Genomic DNA, 26,813 nt, shown 5'->3' with positions numbered 1-26,813 from the left:
GATTACGTGCTAAAATACATTTTTTAAAAATTGAGAATTTGGGGAAACTTGATCTGCCACTATACGACTCTCCCATAAGGACTTTTCTGATGAGCTTGGTGGTGACATTAAAAAACATTATTTTTTAAGACTGTACAATGAAGTGTGTCACCATTTGGAATATCTGCAAAGCTCAGTGACCGTTATTTTCCAAATGGCCACAAGACGATGTTACAATATCAAGTGTGGAGGGAAAAAAATCCATTCAAAGTACAACCTGGGCTGTGGATTTTAATGAAAGAGTACAAAAAGCTCATTAATATAGTTTTAGATTCCACATTGCAACTAACCTTTCAGAACCCAACACTTGTTGAATTTTGATGCAATATCAAAAAATATCCACAATGATCTGAGAAGGCTATAAAAATACAGTCAGTTCTATTTTAATGCTCGTTGTGAAAGTCTGAATTTATTCTGGCAATACCCACTAGGTAAATGCAGAAAGCTGCACCCAGCTGAAGCAAGGTGTGTCGGAACCCAGGACACACAACTACACACGGCTCGCCAGGACCCTGAGCCACATCGTCCACCTCAGTGCTACAATGTGCCTTTCGATTTCTCGTCCCCCTCCAGCCACCTCTGCACAAAATCTCTGGAGGTGCAACCCGCCCAGCGGCCAAGGACACAGGGCCCCACCCTCCCCTCTCTTTAACTCCCCCCCCCAGCCTATCTTGTATTTTCCTTCTGTGTCCTTTGTTCCCTGTCCTCTCTGCATCTCTCTTCCCTGATTCTTTTTCGTCTCTTTCCTCAATATTTGAAAAATGCTTTATTTTCCTGCATTAAAGGGGCATGCATGTTCTTGTTATTTTGCTATTCCTTTTTTAAAATCTTTTCAGCTTTATTAAGGTACAATTACAAATAAAATGGTAAGCTATTTAAAATGCACAACAAGGGGCCAGCCCAGTGGAGCAGCAGTTGAGTTCGCACCTTACAATTTGGCAGCCCAGGGTTCGCCGGTTCGGATTCCGGGTGCAGACATGGCACTGCTTGGCACAGCATTTGTCTGTCTGATTTATCTTACTTAGCATAATGCCTTCCAGGTTCATTTCATTTTTCTCTGTTTGGCTCTCCTCCCCTCCCCCGAGGATGGTTGGCCTGGTGCTGGGTGAGTGGGCCCGGCGGAGTGCCAGCGCCCGGTTCCACAAACAAACTTCAGATCTTTTTTAAGGTGAAGTGCTGTCTTTGCTGCAGAATTTATTCATTTCTTAACTGTTCAATGTATAAAACTGTGCTATCATTTTTATTAGATTCTCATCTGCTTTTTAAGTGCTCTCCTAACCTCAGTTTCTTATAAGCCCGGTGGTCTTCACAGCACAATTTTCCATAGCTTAGCCCTCTTTCGGAATGCAATCTATCACATTGGAGAAAATAACCATTCTCCAGCACTAACCAGTACTCAGCACTAGGAACTCAAACTAATTCAGAGGAAGGAACGTTTGTTGGTCTGGACAGTGATAGCAGATAAAAAGTTTCAAAGGTTGAAAAGGGAATAGCCTGTATAGGAAAGCCTGGGGTGAACTGGGCAGGTAGAACTCTGACCCCCCACCCTGCAGGCAGAGGAGAAGGGGCGTTGCTCAGGCATCTCCGGTTTAGCAGACTGCCTTGTGGCTGTTATGTCCTTAATTTAGGAAGGTTTGGCAGAGAAGCAGCATTAAATCTCACTGTAAAGTACTGTAAGGACCACGTGTCTCTAATGCTTGTGCTTCTCTGTGTCATCACGTTCTGGCTTTCTTCCTTGGTGACCTTTAAATTCCTGGGGCACCCATTGCGGCTTCATCTGTTCACATCCACAGCAGACCCAATCATTACCGGCATCTCACGACAGATCTGGGGAAGTCTTGCTGCATCAGAACACCACTCATTCCTGAAATCGTCAGCTGTAAGAAATGTAAAGGGTCCTGGAAGTCACCTACGCCAATCCCTCATTTTACAGATGAACAAGATGAGGCCCAAAATTTAAGTGATAGATGCTTGATCACGTAGCTTGGGACTGGACTGCAAGGTAGAAGAAAGGAAAAGGAATAGAAATAGCTAATTGGTGACTATCAGTGTTTGATGAGTATGTGCAATGTGCCAGGCACTTGACTCAGTTTACAGTTTTTAATCCTCGCATCAATAATGTAGGATGAGTATTTATTAATCCCATTTACAGGTGAGGCAACAGAGGCTCAGATCAGCTAAGTGATTTTTCTGAGGTCACAGTGCGTGTGAGTGGCAGAGCCAGGGTTCAAAGTCTGAGTTCTTTCCACCACACCAGGCTGCCTCTCATATTCTGCGTACCTTTACAGCCCCTATGATATGTATGGTGCATGTGCTGGCCATTTGCTAACTCTGAGTTCATTTAAAAATAGGCTTAGACAAAGCAGAACAATAGAACGGACTATTTGGAACTCCCTTTCTCTCTTCTGTTGACACTATGATAAAGACGGCGTTAAACCAGAGTTACTCGACTCAGATCACAATCATCTGAATAACAACTCACTGTGCCCACTAGTTACAAAGCATTTTCATAATCTTGAGCTCAACTGCCTGTGAGGTTGTTGCTATTGTTATCATTTCCATTTTTAAAATAGGAAACTGAGACTCTAAAAAAGATTGTGACAAACGTCCTTCACAGTCACAAAGGTAAGTAGAAAAGCTATAGGAACTTAAAAATTAGTTTTCTGACTATACACCCAAGTTTCTGAGGTATATAATTCCTCAAAAATTCGAGGAGTGTGTTCATATGTAGAGAGTAGTGTCATATTAATGCTGGTCAATGAGTATACATTTGTTTTTTGGAAAATGGCAGAGAATTACGACTCTGTTCTACCTCAATTGCTTTGAAGCATCCACAGAAATCTAATTTGTTAATAATTGAGTTTGGGAAGTCTGGAGCACTTGGCAAAATGTACTATTTCAGTGTCACAGATGAGACAGCGCAGGCCAAGAAGCTCATTAATCACTGCTGTCCTCTTGCTGATCACAGAAGAACCAGAAGCTCAGGGCTGCGGAAATGGGGCTGCAGAATTCCTTTCAGAGCAACACACAATCCCTGACTTTCCAGAAGAAACATCTTTGAGTCGTATTTGAAGTCAAGCATGATTCTTTCCTAGGGTCTTCTTTTAAGTAATTTTATTAGTAAAACTATGTAAACAATATTTTAACAAAAAGACTGTACTCTGATTTTCACAAGTGGTGTCTCTGAGAATGTATAATTTTGGCTTAGATGAAAGCAAGTAAATTAAAACATAAATGAGTTCATCTAATTATCTCCTAAAAGAATCATTTAAAATGCCATCATTTAAAGTTCCAATAAATGCTTCTCCATAAATCCATATACAAAACAAAAAAAGGAAGAACAATATATTGAAAGAATTTGTTGCATTTGTCTTATTAATGTAGAGTGGTAAAAATTCTTATAGTGTAGGTGTGATAATACCGTAATATGGTTAACGTGACTGTCTTTTTAAAAATATCAGAACTTGTATTTCCAAATAAGGGCTAGCCTTTCTCAAACCTTTTGGCAGTAAGGTGGAATAAAAAAGCACAAATGAGAAGTAAATGATTTTGTCAGCTCACCACACACAATCCTATAGCACTTCCATTGTTCAAGCTGTTTCTATTCCCTTTTTAGAATTACTGTCAAAGTCTGTGGCACATTATTTAAATGAATGTAATGATGGTAAGTGTTCATCCTTTTGGCAGTCTTTTATTTTTGGAACAATAAAGAAGTCATTTGCTTCCAAGTAAGTATTGGGAATCTGTGCAGTTATGTTTAGAAGTCTATTCCTCACAATCAAATAAATCTTAACTTTAGAGTTAAGAAAAGTAAGTCTTAAACAGAATGCCACTCCAGTCCTCACAGGTGTGGGTTTTCACCAGTCAAGGGGTTTTATTGTTGCTGTTGCTCTCTCTCTCTCTCTCTCTGTTTCTTTTTGTAGGTTGTTTTTGTGGGGTAAGAGTGGTGGAATATGGAGGAGAGGGTGCATTGGCAGTACATTCTTTCCATGGTCTTTATCCAAATAGCAAGAACTATTTAAACACATAGACATTTCACATCTTGATTTCCATCGTCAGGATTGTTGGTTAAAGCACAGATATCGTTCCCATCCACAATAATAAACTCTGGAAGACAGGCACCGAATGAATTTTCTGGGACCAGTTAAGGAGTTTCTCAATTAACATTTCCTAAATTCTTGCACCTAAAAACAATACAACAATACCACAGTTTTCTGGTGAATCTTCCCTAAGATAACACCTGTAATATTTTAGAGTAATTATGAAGAATGTGATAGCCCAAGATGAGAAAAGGAAAATAGCATCTCTGTTTAAAATTTAATTTCATTTGGAATTGTCATCCATTCATTATGATTAGTAGTATTTGGATTATAATGTATATTATATCCTTAATACAGTAAACAAAAGCTGCCCATGTGAAATAGTCTTAATGAATATGGACATTTCTGTTTTTCTAAAACATATGATATTATCTTGGCACTTCTTTCTATTTGGAAAGTTTCTAAGGCCCAATATATGATTCTTTGTTAATGTAACAATCTTCTTTCCTTTAAAGATAAACATTGCATTTCTCACTCTCAGCCCAGAGTATGACTGCTCAGCCTCCCTGCAACCCACTCAAGGTACAATAGCTCTAGGAAATGTTCTTTTCACTCAACAGCATCAGCCAACGGACCAAGACGTTGAATAACGTGAGGTATAATTCCACAGAGATTTGAGAAAAATTAAAATTTTAATGACAAGTGATAAAAATAAATATACGAAAAGAGAAATATTTTAATACAATAACTTCTCTGCTTTTAATATACTTCCACCTGCTGAACAAATTTGTCCTGCTTAATATGGATTTAATGCAAATATTTTTAGATTGAGAGTTTGAAAGATGGTGGCATAGGGGGATCCTGGTCTCGCCTCCTCCAGCAGATGCAACAATCCTACAACAAATTTCCTTTGAGAGAGATCTGGAAACTGGATGAAAAGAGTCTCCACAACAAGGGAGAACAAGGAGAGAGGTGGAAGGAGCACACATACAGCCCACTTGAGGAAACAACACACCCTAGCCACAGTGCTCCACAGTCAGGAGCAATCTCAAAGGTACAAAGCTTTTCCTAGAGGAGCAGAGGACTCAATCTCCACATTAGCTACCCCAGCCCTTTTATCCAGCACAAGAGAGATGAGATCCAAAAACACCTGGATTTGAAAACCAATGGCCGTGGAGCCAGCCACACTGGGGGCCTGAGCAGTTGTGCATACCCAGGCTTAGCAACCAGCCACACTGGGGGCCTGACTCACTCACTAGCAAGCCCTCAGTAGTTGTGTGAAACCAGACCTTGCAGACAGCCATGCAAGGGACATGTCCTGCCCAATAACATGCCCACAGCAGCTGCATGTGGCCAGGCCTCACAACCAACCAGCCTGGGGGCCAGCCCAGCCTACCCAAGCACCCAGAGCAATAGCAGCTCTGCCACGACAGAAGAGCACACGCAGCCCACACAGAGGACACCCCTGGAGCATTTGACAAAGTAACAAAGAAGGGTATTACATTTATGGATAGCTATTTTTTTTTTTTTTTTGAGGAAGATTAGCCCTGAGCTAACATCTGCCACCAATCTTCCTCTTTTTGCTGTGGAAGACTGGCCCTGAGCTAACATCTGTGCCCATCTTCCTCTACTTTATATGTGGGACGTCTGTCACAGCATGGCTTCACAAGTGGTGTGTAGGTCTGCATCCAGGATCCCAACCAGGAACCCCGGGCCACTGAAGCAGAACATTTGCACTTAACCACTGTGCCACTGGGCTGGTCCCTGGATAGCTAATATTTTAACAAAGGAACCAAGAACATACAATGGAGAAAGGAAAGTTTCTTCAATAAACAGTGTTGGGAAAACTGGACAGTCACATGTGAAAGAATGAAACTAGACCATTATTTTACATCATACACAAAAATTAACTCAAAATGGATTAAAGACTTAAGTGTAAGACCTGAACCATAAAACTCCTAGAAGAAAACATGGAGAGTACACTCTTTGACATAGCAGTATCTTTTTGACATAGCAATATCTTTTTGAATATGTCTACCCATGCAAGGGAAGCAAAACAAAAAATAAACAAATGGGACTACATCAAACTAAAAAGCTTCTGCAAGGCAAAAGAAACCATCAACGGAACAAAAAGACAACCTACCAATTGGGAGAAGATATTTGCAAATCTTATATCTGATAAGGGGTTTATATCCAAAATATATAAAGAACTCACACAACTCAACAACAAAATAACAAACAACCCCAATCAAAAACTGGGCAGAGGATCTGAACAGAAATTTTTCTGGAGAAGATATACAGATGACCAGCAGTCACATAAAAGGATGTTCAGTATCATTAATTATCAGCGAAATGCAAAGCAAAACCACAATGAGATATCACCTTACAATGTCAGAATGGCTACAATAAAGACAAGAAATAACAAGTTTTGGACAGGATGTGAAGAAAAGGGAACCTTCAAACACTGCTGGTGGGAATGCAAACTGGTGCATCCACTATGGAAAACAGTATGGAGATTCCTCAAAACATTAAAAATAGAACTACCATATAATCCAGAAATTCTACGTCTGGGTATTTATGCAAAGAACATGAAAATGCTAATTTAAAAAGACATATGCACCTCTATGTTCATTGCAGCATTATTCACAATAGCCAAGATGTGAAAGCAACCCAGTGTCCATCAAGGAATGAGTGGACAAAGAGGATGTGGCATCTGTATACAATGGAATACTACTCAGCCATAAAAGAAGATGAAATCTTGCCATTTGTGACAACATGGCTGGACCCTGAGGGTATGATATTAAGTGAAATAAGTCAGATGGAGAAAGACAAATACTGTATGATCTCAGTCACATGTGGAAGATAAAATAACAATGACAACAAACCAACACACAGATACAGAGAATAGATTGGTGGCTACCAGAGGGGAAGGGGGTTGGGGGAGAGCAAAAAGGGTAAAGGGACACATTTTTACAGTGATGGATGGAAACCAGATTTTTTGTGGTGAACATGATGTAGTCCACATACAAACTGAAATAAAATGACAGGCACCTGAAATTTATATAATGTTATAAACCAACGTTATCTCAATAAAAAATAATAATGAAGAGAACAAAAGAAAACACCTTTATACACCTAGGTTGAATTTTCATTTTGCCCACGATTCCTCATGGAACATAGAGGGGGAAAAAATCACCAAATTGTTGTTACTCTATGTCAGCAAAACGACCACTCATTTCTACAGACTCTGTAGGGGAAAAAGTCAGACATACTGATTATTTAGCATTATTTCAACCAGTGTTGCTTTGTGGCAACACGTCCACCTGCCACCACAACTAACAGTAGTAATCGTTACACTTATTCACCACGTGCCAGGCCCTGTTCAAAGTGTTTTATATGTATTAACACTTTTAAAGCTCACAGCACCCCATGAGGAAGGAACCACTGTTACTTTCATTTTACAGATGAGAAAATTAAGGTCCAGAGTGGTTAAGTAACAACAGAGAGAAATTATATTTATCAAAAAACCAAAAACGTTCATAAGGAAGATAATCTGTCAGACAAAAGAGAAGAATGAAGTATGTGTGTTCATTTTTGAACATAGTTCATTTTTGTCTTTGAGAAAAAAAGACAGAGATACTCAAGATAAATGTTCCCCCAGATTAATTGGGCTACAGGCTCCAGGCTCATCTGAAATCTTGCCATAGACAAAAGCAATATATTATTTCTAAGTAAACAAATTTCACCTTACTCTAGGAGACTATATAACCACATTACACTGAATAATAATTTGAATGAATTTGAATGTAGAAATACACATTAAGGAAATATATTGTTTAGAGGTTAAAAGGATTAAGTACTTAAATGGAATTTTAATTAGAATATTGGGGAAAGAATAATTTCTAATGGCAGGAGCTGAATAAATACATTTGTTGAAAAGAATAAAGGGAGCACTCCAGCCTTTTAATTACTTACAACTCAAAAGCAAATTTTTGTGGGCCTTGATTATGCTCATTTGTTGGGAGAATTGTTCAATGATTCTAATTGATTGCATGTAACTCATTACTTTGTAACATTCAACGATTACTGAATTCCTAATATTAAGAACAATCAAGGGGTTGGCCCCGTGATATACTAGTTAAGTTCACACACTCTGCTTCAGCAACCTGGGGTTCACTGGTTCAGGTCCTGGGTGTGGACCTACAGACAGTTCATCAATCCATGCTGTGGCAGCATCCCACATAAAATAGAGGAAGACTGGCACAGATGTTAGCTCAGCAACAATCTTCCTCAAGTAAAAAAGAGGAAGATTGGCAACAGATGTTAGCTCAGGGCCAATCTTCCTCAACAGAAAAAAAAAAAAAAAGAGTCCACTTCTTGTGGTTAAGGTTAGATTATGAGATTAAATCTTCATTGATCAAGTCTTAAAAATCAATCCAAGTTATTAGTGATATTAAATCATAGGTTGTACTGTAAAACCACTTTGAGCAGTATTGGGTTGAGTTCTCTTACAATGAATGTTGAGATTTTTTTCCAGAAATGGTAATATTGAGGTTTATGTATAAATGACACGTATAATAAACATAAAGCAATTAATTAATAATTTTTAAATGGTAGATCATTAACTGCTGCTTCTTTGGACAAAAGTTTAATTTTGAATAAGAACTTGAAAGAGGAAGATTATTCAAAGCTGAACTATCTAGAGAAGGATGGGTAGCAGACGCTGAGCGTCATGAGCACAGTGGGCGGTCAGTAAACGAGCATGTGTGAGAAGTGGAGGGAGCCCAGGTAAGAAAATCATAACGGAAAAACATCAAAGTGGTTTCTGTATGTAGGTGCAACCTAAAAGTATTGATCTATTTTATGACTAAGCATTTTCCCTAAGCTTTCAAAAATTTTGCTTTCAAACTGCACTGGTGGGGAAAAGCAATGGCACTTTTGTGTGACTGAGTTTTACGTTACATTCCGTGGGAGTAAGGAGCGTCTGATTATTCTTACTACGTGTTTGCTATTACTACGTCTTACCCTAAAGTCTCCAGGTCTTTAGATAATTTTGGAACTTTGCGTATAAAATCCAAAAGTGATTGTTTTTTGAGGAGATACAAGGAAAAATATTTTTAAATACCTGTCATTTCTAGATTCTTTATAAAACTAAATACATGGTTAAGTAGCTGTAATTGTGTTTTTTAACCTGATTTTTTTAACTATTTTTTTACTACAGTAGATAATTTTGCAAAAAAAAAAATAGATGAGTGGGCAGAGAATGGTTTGCAAAGTAGAATTTTATATTTTTTCTAGTTGGAGAAAGTAGTTTCAAGCGAAACAGATTTTTTTTCCCTTTTTAAAGCCATTAATCATTGGAAAAACAGCACAGGAGAGAAATAGGAAAGGTGTTGCAGGTTAATTTCTGTACCACAAGAAGCCGCAGGGAAGTTCAGAATAAGTGTGAAATCACACCGTTTTAAAGAAACGCCTCTTTTATGTGTGCCCCAATTTTAAAAATTTCTTTGGGACCTTTGGAAACTTCATTGTCATTGATTAATTGAATTTCAGAATTAAAGGGGTTATGTTTTTTAGATTTCCTTTTATATATAATGTAAACCACAGTTCTGTTCAGCAAATCTTCACGAACACATACAGCACACAATTGAAAGTCTGCTTCTCTTCCTTCTGAATTCTCGCCGTTGCCCTCCACGCCTAGGCCGGTGTCTGACTTTCTCCAAGCTCCACACGCCACCCATAGGCAAAGGGTGTGTGGACGCGGGCAGTGTGAGTCCAGCAGGTGCGCAAACCAGAAGAGGCTGTCACTTCACCAGACGGGAGGCCTGCAGGTGAAGGCACAGGTGTCCTGGCAAGGATACTCAGGGTAGCACAGTGACAGGGACAGCACAGGGTGGCATCCGGGCTGGAGGGAGAGAAGTGTGCTGCCCAAGGGTGTCCCCAGGTGGCTGATTTGTTGGACATCTTAACCATGCAGCATGTCAACAAGAGATAACGGAAGTGCTTACATGTGGGTACTTGTTCAAGAAGACACTGAGTGTGTGTATGTCTGTATGTGTATCTTCTTAATATATATACATATACGATAGTATATATGTATATCTTCTTGAGAAGATGTGTATATCTTAATTATGTATAAATGTATACATATGTACATGTTAATATATTTATATACATAGTACACACCTATATAAGTATGTATGTCTATATGCACACACTTTTATTGTTCCTAAAATAGAAAATGGACTTATTAAATCTACAAATATTCTTCTCCTTGGATAGCATTTTGAGATAAGCTGAGGAACTGTATTAAGTGTACCAATTTTCCAACAAAAAACAATAATCAAAGAAAAAGACTAATAGTAGAGTCTTTGAAATAACTTTACTATAGAATTATCACTTATAGAGATAAAGAATTACGTTTATGTTTAGAAGAATTTACCACATGATTTAAGACATATCTAGAGCTCGAAACATCGCATGTGTCATGAGGCATGGGAGCAATCTGATTAGTTTGGTTTTTTAAAGTGAGGTGTTATTTTTTTGCTATTAGATATTTTGGATGGTAAAAAATGCAGCATCTGAAATTTTTTCTTACCAAATGAAATGATGCACGCAAATATGTAGCAATATTTACCTATAATATTTCTTTTTTCATTCCATTAAATTTTGTTTTAATATTCTCAAACTTTTGAGAAATTAGCTATCAGAGATGCCTATGATGTGTATGTTTTATAATAATCTAGAAAATAAAAACCAAGGAAATGAATAAATGAAACAAGAATGACAAAATGTTGATAATTATTGAAGCTGGGTGATGAGTATGTGGGGGTCCCTTATGTGACTCCCTCTGCTTTTGTGTGCTTGAAAATCTTCAAAATAATTTTTTCAACCTGGTACAGATTTTTTATTAAGTTTTTTCCATTTAAAGATACAGATTTCAAAAGCTGACAATAACCACAGAACAAATGATCCACAAACATTTTTCCCCTCTAATTTTTACAGGATGCTGTCGTCATTCCTCTGTTTTAAACTATTAAGCTTGAATGGTCATTTGAGATGAACATTTCTGAGACTGTTCTGATTGAGATTGGGTTGGCTGGAGATCTGGGAAGACTGTCTCTTGCCGTTTCCAGCAGCTTTCCTGACATGCCTTGAAGATAAACACAGCACACACATTACATGAAAATGTCTCAACATCAGAACCATCATCTGCTTTCAAGAATTTGAGTCCTTCTTCTAGCTTCTTACCAAGATGGCCATCTTCCCCTTAAACCAAGTAAACTTGTAAGCGGTGTGAAGAATACAAAATCAAACATGAATATAGAGCCAGCTGGCCTGGGTGGTTCAGGCGATGACTGGTGCGGTGGAGCAAGTCACTGCCGTTGGTGATGTCGGTGTAAATAATCCACAACAAATACATAAATGAAAATTGAGGTGAGTTTATTCTGAGCCAGATGAGGACCATATAGCCCAGGCCTTCTTTCCCCAAGGAAGGAAGGGCACCAAAGAAGTGGGGTGCACAGAGTGGTTGTATACCCTCAAAGAGGATGTTTCACAAAGCATCCTTTTACAATGGTCACGAGACCGCTCTGACGGCACAGCGATTGATGGACACAGCAGGTAGGTCTGCTGTCTCAGTGGACACAGCAGGCTGGCAGGTCTATTGTCTTGAGCTGGGTGGTCACAGGTGAGCGGGGTGGTCACAAGTGAGCTGGGTGGTCACAGGTGCGCACAGCAGTCAGTTCCTAGCCTAAGGAAAGATGCTTATCCTTAAGGAAATGCCAATGTGGGAGAAGTTGTATCTTTATTTTAAGGCCAATTCTTCTGCCTTTGGGACATAGCATATGCTTAAATCAGATATACACTGCATGCTCAACAGCCATGTCAGGCCCTGTTGGAAAAACAAAGCCAGGCCAAATTAGGTTTACACCAAGTGGCTTCCTCAGGTACTCCAATATATCCTACTCTTTGCCATTTACTTGTCAGTGGGCTTTCTTGCTGTCACCAACCACTTTGCAGACACATTCTCAGTGGTGAAGCCCATATCGTCTCCTGGTGAACTAACTATGCTAAACTGTCCTGGTGTTATTTAGCAGAGTCCACTTCAGTTGACCATTTGACTGGACCAAAGGTAAGCACTGTGCTTGGCCTTAGAACACTACTCTGCAGAAAGCCCATAGAAATGGCTTATTTCAAGTTTAAAGACGTTCTGGATGAATAGACAATAGATCTTGTAAGTTGGCTAATTTGGTGATATGATATCCCCAAAATTTACCCCAAGAGTGAAAGGATATCAGAATTTGACTCCAGCATTTTGTCACAATTTGAAAAGAAAATCGGGATGATTGTTACCTGTATGCATTGTAGTCAGCTTTCTTGAAGTGATTGACTCAGTTGACAATTTCCTCATATCTTGCCAGGCTCTAGGGTGACTTTGTGGAACATACTTGCTAACAGCAACAATCAAAGACATTAGAACAATATTCCTTGAAGTATCAGCTATAAATGCAACAAAAGTGCAGTATCTGTGATCAGTTTATGAATATTAATTCTTTACGTCCCAGGCCATCGGTATGGCTCACATAGTGTTTGTAGGTCTCCAGTCTCCCACTGGGAGCTGTTAATGGTGATATCGCATTCCCAGGGGTCTTCCCAAAACTCTGGAGGCGCATGAGGGAGACCTTCCCCATCTCAGCTGCCTCCTCCTCAAACTTCTCAACAGTTTATTTCTTTTTTTTTTTTAAAGATTTTATTTTTCCCTTTTTCTCCCCAAAGCCCCCCAGTACATAGTTGTGTATTCTTCGTTGTGGGTTCTTCTAGTTGTGGCATGTGGGACGCTGCCTCAGCGTGGTCTGATGAGCAGTGCCATGTCCGCGCCCAGGATTCGAACTAACGAAACACTGGGCCGCCTGCAGCGGAGCGCGCAAACTTAACCACTCGGCCACGGGGCCAGCCCCTCAACAGTTTATTTCTTGACTCCACTAATCTTCTCTTTTTGCAGTCTCAAATCCCTAATATATATTTTTAATACCCAGAGTTTTAAAATAGTCCTTTGGATTGTACATGAAATTATCACATTTAGTGTTTGTGTGTGTGTATATATGTATATACATATACACACACACATATATATATTATTCACATAAAACATGCTCTATGGGTGAAGAAAGATGGCAGTACTTTTTTATTCTGCAATTTGCTAACAATTCTTTGAGCATTGTCTTTGGTTTGGAGCCACACACTTAAGGATGAACATTTTAAAAACATGGAGGATAAACTGAAAATCCATCAGGGTGACAAAAGGATCCCAAATCATTTTACATAAGGAAGAACTGGAAAAAAAAAAGGGAATAGGAGCCAGAAAAAGAAGATTTGGGCTGTCATTGGGAAAAGGAAAGGAAAGGGAACAATGGGGTGGAAATGACAGACATAGACTTGGACTCAGCTGAAAGAAAGGCCTTTAGACGAGCTGCTGAAGTGGAATGCGAGGCCCCAGGAGGCAGGGCGCACTCCATCACTGGAGGTGTTTAAGGGAAAATGACACGAGCATCTGTCTGGAAAACGTCAAGCTATTTGTCTGAATGACTTCTAAGGTCTCTTCCAGTTATAAGAGTCTCTGATTCTTTCATCCCTTCCGAGTTAGTAAACAGGGCTTCCTACTGCAAACAGGACTGGCCGTGGGCTTCTTTACAATGACAGTGAGGAAACGTCAGTCTTCTGTAAATGTTAGTGTTCTCCAAACAGTAAAGATGTTGCTGTAACTCCTTAAATGTAGGTTTTGTTTAATTTTTCTTTGTAAAACTTCAAAAACATTTTAATGTAAAATAGTCAAATGCTTATTTTTCCCCCATATTAATGATCTCTTCAGTAAAGTGTATTTCTAACAGCTGAAAACGTTTCCATCTTCTGGTATACAGCCCTAACAGATTTCATACGTATGAACTCCTGAGTGTATATTTAATGCCAAGGGAGGAAAAGGGTTAATTTTAGGGTGTGCCAGTGTTCTTTCGGGCCACTATTACCATATTGATGAAGAGCAGGATGGTTAAGAGCATCATCTTCAACACTGAACAGACACAGGTTCTCATCCCGGCTGTTCCACTGACTTAGCTACGTGAACTTCTGCCAACCAACCTTCCTGGCTGAGCCTCTTTCTTCATCTGTAAAACATACATGTCATTGCTTATTGCGTATTATTATTGTCAATTAAATAAGATGATACACACAAAGCGCCTATCATACTGTCTGATGTATAGCAATTGTTCAATAAACATTAGCTGTTATCGTTGCTGCTTCTGTCGTTGTTGAAGGTGAACCAAAGAACATGAAATAAGTTTTTGCATTGTACAAAAGCTCCAGAAGTGTTATATCCAGTAGTTCCCTGATATTTCAGTACTCACCTAGGTAGCAGCTCTCACAAATTTGAAAATTTTTGTCTTTTGCTTCATCTTTATTTTCAATTTTATAAAAAATTTTGGGTCAATGTAATAAAGAGGCAAATTTTCAACATGAAAAATTTCCAAAATTGATATCATAGCTAGATTTACAGATCATCACAATAAATTTGAAGTAGCACATTATGCTTAGCAACCATGTGTGACCTACAAGTTAAGCTTGCCCTCAAAATATGTTGTTACACATCATTTGCATTATTTGTCAAAGTATAATTGCCATATATCATGAATATCAATGTAATTAACAAACATTAGTAATGTTCTATTTTATTCAAAAAGCAATTATTTTATTAAGCTAAAAACATTTGCCCAAATTTTCTGCACAGTACATTTGAATAGAAGTGAAATTGCTTGGTTTCTAAAAAAAAAGTATGCATAGCCACACACTTATATTAATGAAGGTATGTGCAGAAGTCGAATAGAAAAAGCTTGAAATGAATATATTCTCTCTCATTTTAGCAGAAATATTTTTCAAAGAATTGTGAAAATTTTCAAGAATTAACAATTTGCCACAATTGAACGTATTAAAATTCTATATTGATATAAGATCACATTTTATATATATTTTATACTTTTATATATATATATATATCTTCCATCAGCATACTAATTAGTCCCATAGACCAGCGGCAACTTCTATCAATAGTTTAGCGTTTACACTTTCAGCGTCCCTCCTTCCCTCTCCGTCCTGGTACAGTATAAAAAATTTGCTTCAGCTTGATTCACCTGCCCTCTAGAAGGGCTCATTTTGAGAGCATATGTGTAGCAGCTTTCCCCCCAAAATTTAATATATTTTATGAGCAAATCTTCCTTCTAAAATGGTGGGGATAGAAGAAGAGGAGAGGAGATGTTTCATTTCATTAGGGTGAAAATACCCTCTTCCAACAAATTAATTAATTTGCAAATCCTTATAATATTATTGTAAATAGGCAGAGTAAATAATATCATGGCTAGGGGCTGCATTGAATCTGTAGATTGCTTTGGGTAGTATGGATATTTTAACAATACTAACTCTTCCTGTCCATGAATATGAAATATCTTTCCATTTATTTGTGTCTTCTTCAGTTTCTTTCATCAATGTCTTATAGTTTTCAGCGTAGAGATCTATCACTTCCATGGTTAAATTCATTCCTAGTTGTTTTATTCTTTTGATGCCATTTTAAATGGGATTGTTTTCTTTTTCTCTTTCTGATGGTTCCTTATTAGTGTAGAGAAATTCAACTGATTTTTGTATATTGATTTTGTATCCTGCAATTCCAACGCTATATTTTATAGAAACAGAAAAAACAATCCTAAAATTTGTATGGAAGCTCAAAGACCCCCAAATAACCAAAGCAATATTTTTTTTTTTAAAGATTGGGACTTGAGGTAACAACTGTTGCCAATCTTTTTTTTTTCTGCTTTTTCTCCTCAAATCCCCCCAGTACATAGTTGTGTGTACATATATTAGTTGTGGGTCCTTCTAGTTGTGGCATGTAGGACGCCACCTCAACATGGCCTGACAAGCTGTGCCATGTCCATGCCCAGGATCTGAACCAGCAAAACGCTGGGCTGCTGAAGCAGAGTGCGTGAACTTAACCACTCAGCCACAGGGCTGGCCCCAACCAAAGCAATCTTGAGAAAGAAGAACAAAGCCAGAGGAATCACACTTCCTGATTTCCAACTATGTTACAAAGCTATAGTAATCAAAACTGTATAATATTGGCAGAAAAAGAGACACATAGACCAATGAAACAGAATAGAGAGCCCAGAAATAAAGCCACACATATACAGTCAATTAATTTACGACAAACAAGCCAAGAATATACAATAGGGAAAGGACAATCTTCAATCAATGATGTTGCTAAAACTGGACACCCGCACACACACAAAAAAAGAAACTAGACCACCATCTTACACCATAAACGAAAATCAACTCAAAATGGATTAAAGACTTGAACATCAGACACGAAACCTTAAAACTCCTAGAAGAAAACACAGGTGGTAAGCTTTTTGACATCAGTCTTAGAGATTATTTTTTGGATTTGACAACAAAAGCAAAGCAAAAGTAAATAAGTGGGACTACATCAAACTAAAAATTTTTGCACAGCAAAGGAAACCATCAAGAGAATGCAAAGGCAACCTGTAGAATGGGAGAAAATATTTGCAAATCATTTATCTGGTAAGGGGTTAATATCCAAAATGTATTAAGAATTAATCCAGTTCAACAGCAAAAAAAAAAAAAAAAATCTGATTTAAAAATGTGCAGAGGACATGAACATTTTTCCAAAGAAGACATACAGATGGCCAACATGTAAATGAAAGGTTGTTCAGCTTCACTAATCATCAGGGAAATGCAAATCAAAATCACAATGAGATATCGTCTTACACCTTAGGATGACTGTTATCAAAAAGACAAGCAATAACAAGTGTTGGCGAGGATGTGGAGGAAAGGGAATCCTTGTGCACTGTTGGTGGGAATGTAAATTGGTGCAGCCACCATCAAAAATGGTACAGAGGTTCTTCAAAAAATTGAAAACAAGGGCCAGCCCTGTGGCCAAGTGGTTAAAGTTCTGCATGCTCCACTTTGGTGGCTTCAGATCCCGGGCTCAGACTTACTCCACTCAACAGCCGTGCCCTGGAGGCATCCCACATAGTAAACAGAGGAGGATTGGCACAGATGTTAGCTCAGAGTTAATCTTCCTCCAGAAAAAAAAAAAGAGGGAGATTGACAACAGATGTTAGCTCAGGGCAAATCTTCCTCATCAAAAAAAATAAAAGTTGAAAACAGAACTACCATATGATCCAGCAATCCCACTTCTAGGTATTTATCTGAAGAAAATGAAAACACTAATTTGAAACATATCTGCACTCCCACGTTCACTGCAGCATTATTTACAATAGCCAAGACGTGGAAGCAACCTAAGTGTTCATCAGCAGATGAATGGATAAAGAAAAGGTGGTATGTAGGTATATATATATACACAATGGAATATTATCCATTTGTGACAACACGGGGAGACCTTGAGACATTACGCTAAATGAAATAAGTCAAACAGGAAAAGACAAATTCCATGTGATCTTACTTACATGTGGAATTAAAAAAAAATTGAACTCATAGAAACAGAGAACAGATTGGAGTTTGCTGTTGGGGGTGGAAGAAATGGGTAAGGGTGGTCAAAAGGTACAAACTCCCAGCTATAAGATAAGTAAGTCCTGGGGATGTAAAGTACAGCATGGTGACTATAGGTAATAATACTATACCATATATTTGAAAGTTGCTAAGAGAGTAGATCTTAAAAGTTCTCATTACAAGGAAAAAAATTTGTAACTACATAAGGAGATGGATGTCAACTAAATTTACGGTGGTGAGCATTTCACAATATGGACAAATATCAAATCATTATGTTGTACACCTGAAACTAATACAATGTTATATGTTAATTATATCTCAATAAAGCTGGAAAGAAATGATATCATGGCTAATTTCCAGACACTGAAATGATAGTAATAAAGAGGAGGAGGAGGAGGAGACACATAGGAGTAAAAGGGACAGAAGAAAATTTATTCTCTCCCACATAATAAATCAAAAGGAAAATTCAGATGATAACCCAAGGCTAATGACTTACGACTTCATATTTTATTTAATAGCTCATTCACTCTTCTTGTAATATGAACATTTCTTACAGAAATAGCTAAAATATTCTAAGCCTTTGATTGAAACCAAAAAAAGATCTAAGTTGACTTATTAAGTTTTATGCCATTAGTATTGTTTTTCAATTCAGTGACTGTATTTTCCTGTTCAATGAGTCATGGCCCAAAGTGTAAGAAATATTCATGGAAGACAAAGTACTCAGGTGAAAAACACAGTGGGTAAAAGCTCAAGAAATATCTGTAAAAATCCTAAAACCAATTCTGAATTCTAAAATCTCAGATTGTCCAGAGAGAGAAAGAAACTAAGAGAAACTAAGAGCATTATTACTTCCAAGCAAAAATGTAAGAAGCATTAAAGAAAATTAAAAATTATTCTTGCAAGTCTCAGGAAGACAAACTTGGGTAAACACGTCTGTGAAGAAAGACAGGGAGCTCCACAGCCCTGGTAGTGACAGCAGATTACAGAGGTTAAAAGAGCCTGAACGTGGATTTGGAAAGGCCTGGGTCAAATTCAATTTCTAGTTGCATGAAATCGGGCAAGTCTTCAACATCTCTGATCTTAGATTCCTTTCCTATAAAATGAGAATGACAATAGTCCCTGCCTCCTAGGCTTACGATAATGCGTGATAAATGCTTGGCAGAGTACCTGTCCACAGCAACTGTTGCTGCTAAGATGATCAAAGTTAAGATCTCTTGAGCAAGAAAGATAACCACTTTATTTGCTTATTCAAAGATGAACAAGAAATAATTTCCACTTCAAAAGAGCTTGACCCTGAGGACTCCAAAGGAGACTCCACCATCTGACAGTCCATAAAGGAAAACAGAGGGAAAGGAAACCTCCAAAGAAAACTTGCCTCCAGCACAAAAACGCTGAGTCCCAGCTCTGCATTTTATTAACACATTGGGAGAAATTTAAAGTAATCTGGTAACACTGTTCTTAAAATGGGATTTTTCTCACATCGTTTCAACAGTACCTTTCAACACTCAAGTAAACATAGCCATTTGGAACCTAGTCTATCATAAAGAGCAAATCAAGAGGGAAAATTGTCGTTCTGTGTTGTCAATCCAAGTCATCACATGAGAATATGTCAGTAATATTCAAAAAGTCTTAGGAATATAAAAAGTCACCATTGTAGAGACAGTTATTTGAAGTTTCATGCTGTTTGTCAGAATCAGAAGTTAAGCGATTCTTCCAGAAAACGAGAGAATAAAATAAATGAGCTCCCTTCACAGTTGACAAGGAGGAATTGAGGAAGAGAGGTGTGGGTTGTTCGTTAGGCACATGGAAACTTAAGAACTTTGCAAAATGTCTTATAAATAAATGTCTCAGAGGGATGAAGGGATTCTTATTAAAAAGTCATTCTTTAGGCCAACTACTTGATCTTCTGGTTCCACCTTTTAGATTCTATCAAAACTTTAGCCTTACAAGCTCTGGCCCATAGTCAATACATTTCATTACAGAAGTAACAATCTTAGAGGCCAAGAATTACAATCTTTAATTTAGTCAAAGTAAAATGACACAGAAAACTAAGTGACTCATTCAGAGCCACACAGGCTGAGCAGAGTAGGGCGAGCTAGCTGTGCTGGGTTTGGATACCAACACCTCTCGCTGCCTCTATCCTCTGACATCTGAAGCTCTCTGAACTTCAGTGTCTTCTTCGTCGAATGAGTATGACAATAACTACTCGCAAATCTGCCATGAATGAACATACAAATGCGTGTGAAGGGCCCAGTACTTCATAGGCACTATTCATCATCAGATCTACAAAGACATCCCATATTTCCGATGAGGATTTGCTGCTTTGAACAAGCTTTGGAAATTTTGATTGTAGACTGCCACAGGTGTCTTCCCAGGAACTAGGCTCAGGGAATTTCCTGCTTCCGGACAGACGCAGGTGAACATAGCTGAATTTTTAATAGTGTGGGCTGTCTCTGTCAGGAAACTGGACTTCCCATGCAGGACTTCAGATCAGCTAGGATCCCGCAGATGCCCATGGCATGTGGTCCTGCCAACGAGAGCTGAAACCAAAGGGCGAGGCTTGGAGGAGGCAACGGGCCAGGTCCTCAGAAAGGGCTCATGGCCACTGGATCAGAAATAACAGAAAGAAAACGGGCAGTGGCTCAGAACAGGGGTGATGGAGGAAGAGAAGTTGTTCCATCTTTCTCTGAAGCGGTTCTGAGACCTTTATTCCAAAGATCCCAGGCAGATTCACGTGGATCCACACTGTCTCTAGAACTGCCTGCCTTTAGTTGATAAACACAACGCCACCAAATCTCTTAGCCTCTTCATCAGATGGCAGTCTTACTGAGGCATCAACTGATTGTTTTGTTGACTAAAACTCCAAAAAGAGAACTTTGATCTACGTTTCCAGCAACAGTTTCTGCTTTTGTTATATACCCTCTCTCCCAGCTCAGGGTCAATTGTGCAATGATCTCTCAATCCAGAAGATAAATATTATCCTTTTTTCACTTTCTAAAAGTTCATTGCTCCATCCCACCCCACCATCTAACAGCTACTTTCCTCTCCCTGCAGCTGGTTATAATTAATAAATTATAAGTTATAAATTAGACACATCTCAGCTGCTTCCCATCAGCAACATCTTAGCAATGATTCTCTGCAGGAGCTTGGCAAAAAGATTTCTTCAGAAACAGTTCCAAGAAAGAATTTAGTAGTTACCAAGTAAGAGGATCCAAATCTTCAAACTTGTCATTTTGGGATAAAAACTGAGGCTGTGAGGATGTGTGTCTGGGAATCCCTCTCAATTTAGTCAAAGAGCCAAGACCCGGCACCTGAGCCTAGATCTTATGATTCTTGGTTATTTGCATGATACCACATGCCTCTCCTCGTAAAAGTTCAGTATAATTTAACAAAATGCAGAACGTTTTTAATAGGATTACATGGGAATTTGGAAAAAAACTAATGCTGATTCCATCAGCTAGGCTCAAATGAGACAAATGAAGACAGCTAGACACAGGATTTATAAAGGTTAGTGAGGATGGGAAAAGGATAGATGATTTGAGTCAATTTATTCAATCATGAAGCTGCATCCTTGACACACTCCCCCCAAGGGAGCCCTTGTAAATGAGCCACCTAACATCTCCAATCACCAGATCACAAATCTCTGTGTCAACAGAGGAGACGATCATCTCACACCTACTTGCAAATAGTAATTGCACCATAATGACATTTACATAATGAGTCGATGAGACAGTGAGTGAAACAAAAAATGTCAGTTAAGAGTGTGATGAAGCAGGCGCACAGGCGTCTCAGCAATGGTCTGACTCTCCCCTCTGCAGACCTGCTCACACACTGCCGGAGACTCACCACCAGAGGTTTGCGGAGCTGAGATCTATCCAAGGGGAGTTACGGGAGATGAAAGGTTAGCGTTATGAGACCTGGGGCGTACGTTCTTATCGGGGCTGCAAAGTTTAACATAGGTAGGATGATTTAAGAACTGTGAAGGCACATTCTAAATTCCGAAGTGTGGATGTCAAGTACCCAAATCATCTAATAATGGAAATCAGATTACTCTATGTCAGGAAGATTTCTGTGTCTTTCTTATTACTATTTAGTCATTGTGCTATTCGGGGTTCTCCAGAGAAAAGGAACGATAGATATAATTATATACATATGAGTCTTCGCTCACTCTGTGATCTTAAGACCAACTGATTGTATGAAGCCCACACACATCAGGGAGGGATCTGCTTTACTCAAAGTCTACCAGTTTAAATGTTAATCCCATCTAAAAAGCACCTTCACAGCAACACCTAGACTGGTGTTTAACCAAACAACTGGGTGCAATAGCCTAGCCAAGTTGACGCATGAATTTCATTAACCATTACAATTATAGACATCCTCATAATAATCAAGGAAATAAGTACCTGCAAAAAAATCTTGTTCATCGTAATGTTTTCCACAACACAGGGCATTTTAAAGCATGGCCCTGAAATTCTCTGACTTTCCTCCCTTGGAGAGGCTGCAGGCAAGTCTGTCTCTTCCTGCGGGTTAAGCTTCTCGCCACGTGATGGCTCATTCAAAGAGAGAGCGTCCCAAGAGCTTCTGAGCAGCTGTTCAAGCTGCATTGCAGAAGGAAGCCACGTGACATTGTTTGACCTCAGCTCAGAGGTCACGTCATGTTACTTCCCCAGAACCTATGAATTGATGTGGTCACAAACGTCCCCTGACGGGGTTGTAGACCTGTCTTTCTCTGAGAGGATCGTCAAAAAACTTGGGGCCCGTGCTTAAAAACTGCCACTATTAGTTCACATGAATTGAGCTGCTACTATGTCCCAGGCTCTGTGATGGTTTTTTATATGTGTCATTTAATCCTCCAACCTTCCTGAAACGTGGTTATTACATGTAAATAAACTGAGGATGAGAAATATGAAAGCTCTTCCCAAATTTACACAGCTTGCACGGGGCAGAGCCAAGGTTCCAGCCGAGGCGTTCTGAGTCTAAATCTCCATATGCTTTATATAACACAATTCTGCTTCCCATTTAAAAATAGAGAGAGGAAATAAAGAAAAAGAAAGTAAAACTTAAGAATGATATTTTTTAAAAGTGCCACCAGAAGTGGACATTTTTGTTTAGGTCTACCCAGCATTCATTCATTCTTCTGATAGTAAGCCAAGCTGGTGATGATACACAGTGCCCCGAGGCAAATTAGAAAAAGTTCCCCATCCAAGCAGATGCAGCCCCCATTTGTCATGCCTCGGTGAGTTGAGCCCAGGATTTCAGTCCTCAGTCACCACCTCAGCTGAGTACTACCCTGAAATGAAAACCTATACATGTTGACTTCACCCCAAACCACCCCATTCCTCAGAGATGGGAATGGGCTCACCTCTTCCCTTTGCTCCAGATGGAACATGACCCAGGTCTGCCTAAGGAGACTCAATTCCAGGATTCTTGTTGAAACTGCTAGAAAAGGAAATTATTCTTTTTGCAGATACTCCTAGCAATAAGGATAGCATAAGACAAGAGTGGCTGGGGGACACTCTTTATTTCAAAATCTGAAATACAGTCACCACAGAGGAAAGCAGAATAAAGAGATAGAGAAGAGAGACTGGACTCCTGGATCCAGCCTTGCCTGAAGCTAGACCTATACCTAGACTCTTGGATACTTGTGCTAATAACCACCCTCTTTTCTTTTTCATTTTATAAACCAATTTGTGCTGAACTTATGATACAATCAAAAGTGCTCCAACTAATACATCTCCTTGGTCAGGACTTCATTTTCCTTATCTGTATCCTTTCCTTATCACTTTCCTTATCTTGAAAATCCTTTCGAGGTCTCTCTATATTTCTATATCCTGGGCCTCAGTTTCCTTGTCTTTACAACTAGAATATAGGACTGAAGAGTCTTCAGATGCTTTCCAAAGCTAATAGCTATGATTCTCTGATTTTGTACAATCAGGGCAGAAAATGTTCTCATAAATTCTTTCTATCTGGATGACCACACAGAATGTGGTAGGCTGGGACCAGCTCTGTAGCACTGCGACCTGGTGATTATTGGCTTCAGCCATGTTTTCGTCTTTCTAATCAACAAATAGGAACAAGTGCAACTCCATAAACTTCAGAAATAGTGTTTCAGGTCTGGAACATATAAAATTAAAACAAGTAAATGCATTTCAACACACATTGACTCAGCATCAGCAAGGCACAAGTCACTATAATGAGCATATGAAAGTGTCATGTAGACCCCATCATCTCAGAATTTTAACCTCATGAGGATACCATATGGTTCATACTACAAGAAGACGAAAAGAGAAAGTAAAAGAGGTAAACGACCAGAAGGCCACAAACGCATGAGAGATTCCGAAGATGTCAGAGGAAGTGTGAGCAACATAAACTTTAAAATCTGTGATGGGATAGGGTCACTCTAGATGGGGAGAAAAGCGTGGGCAAAGGGTGATGCAGTGATTTCTCATGGAAGATATGTAAGGATAGCTGGAAGGCCACCTGGAGAGGAGCACAGATGTGTTCAGGGGATCACGAGCAGTAAGGGTTAGGAGCAAAGTTGTAGGTCATGTCTAGAGGAGCTTGGAAGTCAGTGTAGACAAGCAGAGTGTGGACGGATTGGTGGCGGAAGGTCAGAAACGGGAAGACTGGTGAGGACATGAGGTCAATGTGATCCCATGAGGACCCGACTTAGGGGGATGGCAGCAGGACGACTGGACTAGGAAAAACAGATGCAAGAGACATTTCTGAGTTAGACCTCACGATGCGTGACAACTGATTAAATTTGTATTAGGAGAAAGGAGCTCCTTAGGGTAGAGAACTGTCACCTTGAGTTTCCGAGCACAGATGACCATAAAAACAGGTGTACTGGGGGCGAGGGGTGGTGCACACCATCCACAGCATGTGACCACTGCGGAGCATGAGAGCGTAAGACCTTTAGGGAGACAAGGTGACACGTGAATTCTCTTGGAATGATAACAAGAAGAAACGCTGACAGGGACGTGTTCTTGTTGTGAGAACACACCAACGCCTCGCACGGTGTTTGACCGGGGTGCCTCTGACTTTTGTCATCAGAGACGATCCTCTCGACCGCCCCTCACGCTTTTTGACAAAGGGGAGAGGGACTCGGTAGCACGGGAAAAGCCATCCATCCGCCCTTCCTTTCCGTCTTCACGGCTCCTTCTCGTGGAAAACGAGGAAGCCGTCCGGAGGAACGGAACACTGACCCGGGCCAAAGCGTGGCCGAGCCTGAGCCTCCAAAACCTTCTGCTAAGTGAGAGGTGCCAGACATCCAAGGCGACCTACGTTGCGATTCCACGCAGAGGAGAGAGCTAGAACGGTCCGACCCTAGAGGGCGACAGCAGATGGCGGCGGCGGCGGCGGCGGCGGCGGCGGTGGTGGTGGTGGGACAGATCCGGGAGTGGGGCTGTTTTTTCTTTCGGAGGGAGGGGATGGAAACAGAAACCTTCTGGAAATAGATAGAGGTGACGGATGCGCCACCTTGGGGAGAGACTCCCGAAGGCCACTGGCTTGTGCCCCGTGGAAAGGATGGATTCGGTGGGATGAGAATTCTATCTCCATGTAGAGAGTGTGGTAAACAACGAGGTAGGTGGGTGGGTGGACAGACGGCCAGTCGGTAGGTCAGTCTACCTCCCTGCCTCGCCTCCACCTAGACGTCCACACACAGAGACCGACGAGGGAGGGAGGGAGAGAGACAAGGTGGACAGAGGCCGAGGCAGTGAGCGAGTAAGTGATCGACCCTGGCCATAGGGATTCCTCAGAGGGCGTCTCTTGGCTCCCCAAACGAAGAATGTGTGTGGAGATCGAGAAAGATCACCGACGTAGGAGAACCAGCAAGACTTCCTCACCCTCCAGAGAGCCGCTGGGCCCCTGCCGTCCCTGCCACCGCCACCCCTACCCCTTGCCTTTGGCAGCGACGCCAACGAAAGGCAGGCAGACGAGTGGGAGAGTCGTGTGGTGGTGTCCCCCAAGGAAGGTGGGTCCATGCCGACGAGCGGTCGTCGGCGTGCGGAAAAGCCAGAGGCGGGCTGACTAGAAGGAGGGCGTCCTGGGGGAAGGGGCCAGGGTGTGAGGGAGAGAGGCCTGTTTCTCTTCCTCTCTGGGTCCCAAGTCAGGGGCCCAAAGGAGGAAAGCTGTCCGTTCCGTTCCGACTCGGACGGTTCGGGACCCATCACTGCACAGGTGTGGTTCGGGCTCTCTGGCCCAGAACCTCGCTTTCCATCATCTTTCCACGAAAAACCTTTTGCAGAAAGAGAAACTTTATTGCGTCTCTGTCTCTCTCAACATAAAACAAGGACAGTCATTGTCATAGTTATTTACGCTGACATACATGTGTTAACACTACAAAAGTTTCACGACCTACGTTTTTATGTACGTTAACTAAATTTTTAAGATATTTAAGGCACTTATATAATTGTATATGTTAATATTTCTAAATGAAAAAAATCATCGTCAGAACTACTGGAAAAACAAAACAGGTGTACTCATGAAGAAAGAGAGGACTCAGGAAGATGAGCTTTCTTGGAGGGTGGGGAGAGAATATCCTCCGAAACTTATATTTAGACATACCAAGGTTAGAGTTCAGAAGGAATTCTGGTTAAAGATATCCAAGGTATAGCTAGGGACAAAATTTTCAGTCTCAAGGGAGGGTCTAGATATAAAGATACAGGGTTTGGAGCCATCTTTGAAATCATTGTCAAACTCATAAAAATAGATAAAATAACCAACTAGTAGAATGTATAGAGAGAAGATTAGGTGTAAAACCCTGAAGAACACCCACTTTTAGAGCATGCAAAGAAAAAAGAAGTCAAGCTGAGGAAACAAAGAGAAAGAATCAGGGAGCTAAAGGGAGTATCAGGCAGTATAGAGTAAAGGGGCAGTGTAGAGAATCCATGACAAGAAAGCGTTTCAGGAATAAAAATCAACAGGGAAAATGCATCAGAGAATCCAAAGGGGTGAAAGGATGGAAAATAGCAAAGACCATTGGTTGGACCACTTGACAGTCATCACCGATCTTAAGAGAACTGTCTCCGTGAGACGCTGAGGACAAAAGCAAGAGCACGGCTACTGAGGGCGTCCAGGCAGAGTTCATGGCCTACTCTCAAGAAATTTGTCGTAAGAGGAAAGAAGAGCAATAGGATGATAGCTTTAGAGGAAAATAGTCAA

General features: G+C 40.1%; 1 long non-coding RNA gene across 1 annotated transcript in view; it reads right to left on the bottom strand.

The window, feature by feature from the left end:
* Positions 1–11,505: 11,505 nt before the first annotated feature.
* The window catches only part of LOC103554292 (uncharacterized), a 59,376-nt gene continuing 44,068 nt past the window's right edge, over positions 11,506–26,813 (bottom strand). The window contains exons 6-8 of the long non-coding RNA XR_011543329.1: positions 14,105–14,242; positions 12,435–12,581; positions 11,506–11,973 (exon numbers count right to left, since the gene is read on the bottom strand). This is a non-coding gene — a long non-coding RNA (uncharacterized lncRNA). The remainder of the gene's footprint in view (positions 11,974–12,434; positions 12,582–14,104; positions 14,243–26,813) is intronic.

The sequence above is a fragment of the Equus przewalskii genome, chromosome 8 (assembly GCF_037783145.1).
Source record: "Equus przewalskii isolate Varuska chromosome 8, EquPr2, whole genome shotgun sequence".
NCBI lineage: Eukaryota > Metazoa > Chordata > Mammalia > Perissodactyla > Equidae > Equus > Equus przewalskii.
The sequence above is the reverse complement of the archived record's forward strand: the minus strand, read 5'-3'. Positions and strand labels throughout refer to the sequence as shown.